This window comes from Coccinella septempunctata, chromosome 4 (genome assembly GCF_907165205.1).
Source record: "Coccinella septempunctata chromosome 4, icCocSept1.1, whole genome shotgun sequence".
NCBI lineage: Eukaryota > Metazoa > Arthropoda > Insecta > Coleoptera > Coccinellidae > Coccinella > Coccinella septempunctata.
Window position 1 is genome coordinate 27899827 of NC_058192.1, and position 2883 is coordinate 27902709.

Consider the following 2883-nt stretch of genomic DNA (forward strand, 5'->3'; position numbering starts at 1 on the left):
GTCTCTTTGTTATGAAATTCTACAAGGTTTCTGTTGTAACAGCTCCACTTGGACTGGATTTCACGAGTAGTTCTAGAAGGCTCGACTTGGACTGTGACTATACTAGGATTTATAGGACTTCTTCCCTACACGATGATTTCAGGGACTCCCTCTTTATACTACGATATGTCTCCCTACACTACTATATGTCTCCCTACACTAGGATATGCCTCCCTACACTAGGAGTTGTCTCCCTACACTAGGACCCTGTCGATACGAAAGAACGTAAGAACTTAATCCTCACCATATAAGGAAGAATGAGTGACAAACATTGTATCACAAAAGATGGTTTTATACATACCCAGTTCTTCGGGGGAAACTATTCAAATCTAACGTGAATCCACCAAATCTTTCCAAGCTCGAATATGCAATTAGACAACCAGAACCTCGGTTCTATCACAATCAACGTAGGATGCTCTCAACTAATGCTTCCAATCAACGAATTTCACGGCAATAGCTGGTAATGGAGAGAAAATAACACACAATAAGGAATTTGCAGAACAACGTACGACGAACATACCTTTATGAAGAAAAACTTCACGTGCCACAGCGAAGAAAACTCTCGATCAATCCTCCTTAAGGAGATACGCCAATATAGAATCCAAATAAACCAGTTCGGCAGGAGATCACACAGATATCCGAAGATTAATCCCACAAATGGTCGATTTTAATTATCGAAAACTCCAGAAATTCCTGATGGATACCTCCAAACTTACAAAATGGCTAATCACATAGAAAACTCATCTGACGCTGTCTAACCTTCAAAATTCTGTGAGCACGGAAAACTAAACTAAAACGTCAAGATCTAACCCCACTTGACCGGTAGCGGTAAAATAACAGTAGGCCGATCGTCCCACATCGACATAACCTGCAAATTCAATTCGTACCGTATTTATTGATGGTATTTGAAACCGTTACAACTCTCCCCTTACGATAAAAAAAAAAAAAACACAGCATCCCCCGCCGAAGGTATCCAGACATCGAAGAGCCTCCAACCATCACATCAAACGACATGAAAAAGTGAAAGATATCTGACCACTGAAGGTGACCAGATACCGTCATGAAAAAGTGAAAGATATCTGACCACTGAAGGTGACCAGATACCGACAGGTCCAGCTAAATGACAGGAAAAGTACCGACTCAACTAAAAAGAAAACTAAGAAAGGGCCGAAATTTTTATGTAATACTTTTTTTTCAAGAACTAAAAAGAGAACTTTTCCGCAGCCCGAGTCGAAGACCACGGAAAAGGCGCTGGACCTGGAGGACTTCATTTATTCTCAAAGTCGCAACCTCAACGACTCCCACCACAACCTTAGGAAGTGATGTCACAATCGGGTGTCACGATCGGGAAAACGACAAAATCGGGAAAGATAGTCAAAATCGGCAGAACGGTGGTCCTCGTGGGCAAAGAGCAACGGCTCAGTGCACGACCAACCGCAAGTCTTGACTCGTCGGGAGTCCTACGGTAATACAAAAAAAAATAATCTTTAGTCAAAATCGGGAAGTTAGCTTTAAATCAGGGGTCCTCGTGGGCAAAGAGCAACGGCTCAATGCACGACCCGCTGAGAGTCATAACTCGTCGGGAGTCTTACGGCAGTTATCGTTTCAAAATCGGTAAGAAGGGTCGCCTCAGGCAACACACGTCGCAAATCCGCCGAAGCGAAGGCAAACCCAGAACGGACAATCCAAAAAGGAAAAAAAAAAAACGATGTACTCAAAATCGGGAAGGTAAGTGTCAACCAAGACACGTCATAATCCGGTAAAGAAATTAGCAATCAAAATTGGGATAGGTCACCTCAAACAACATAGATACGTTGCGAATCCGCCAGTAGCGAAGGTAGACCAAATACGCATCAAAATCGATAAACGGAAATATCAAGGAACGTCAAATTATCAGCAATCAAAATCAGAAGGAAAAGTCACCTCAGACAACATAGAACGTTGCGAATCCGCCAGCAGCGAAGGTAAACCAAATCCACATCAAAATCTATATCGATAAAGGAAAATATCAAGGAACGTCAAAATCGGAACCGAAACGTCAAAATCGAAAATACAAAGGCTCAAGGTCACACTCAATCTAAAAATCTCCCTACCCCGACAAACGATCTACCTGAGGGCAAGTGGAGGAAAATACAACAGCGATGGTACTGTCGTGGCCTGGAATGTACCATAGATGATAAGGGGAATTCCCGCCACTGGATAGGGGTAGTGACCACCCTCGTCAATTTATGCATAAGCAAGGGACAGCTATCCTCTGCCCCTGTCATCATCGGGCCAAAATATAGGTCACATCAACCATAACAGCTAGGTTACTGCCGTGGTCTGGAATGTACTGTAGGATAAGTAGTATTCCAACCACTGGATAGGGGTTGTGACCACCCTAGTCAATTTATGCATAAGCAAGGGACAGCTATCCTCTGCCCCGAGTCCGAGACGAGACTAGTCTGACAGGTGTCCAGTTGCTTGTTGGTCCGGTGGGTGAGATTTCAAATCCTTAGCATGCCAAACACCCTGGTATTTACCATCCTCACCCTGCAATTCATAGGTCCAAGGGGAGACTCGCTTCGAGACCAAGAAAGGCCCAACATACTTCGGTGCCAACTTAGCTGAAAAATACTTCGCCGCATCGGACAACACCTGATTCCTCCTCCACACCAATTGGTTAACCGTATACTGAACATCCCGTCGTCGAAGATTGTATGTGCGGCTGTTGGTTTCGTACGCTCGCGACAACTTTCTCTGGACATCCGCGTACAGCCTCGCGAAGGCTTGTTCGCGCTCCTTAGTCAAGGCTGATCTGTCGAACTGAATCCGATCAGGGCAGGCGTTTTCACCCTTTAATGA

The 2883-nt window shown here is 44.3% G+C and overlaps 1 long non-coding RNA gene across 1 annotated transcript; it reads left to right on the forward strand.

Moving 5' to 3' along the window:
* Positions 1-876: 876 nt before the first annotated feature.
* On the forward strand, positions 877-1657 carry LOC123312202. Its single transcript, XR_006537584.1, has 2 exons — positions 877-1083; positions 1132-1657. It is a non-coding gene; the product is annotated as an uncharacterized LOC123312202 (long non-coding RNA).
* Positions 1658-2883: the final 1226 nt, after the last annotated feature.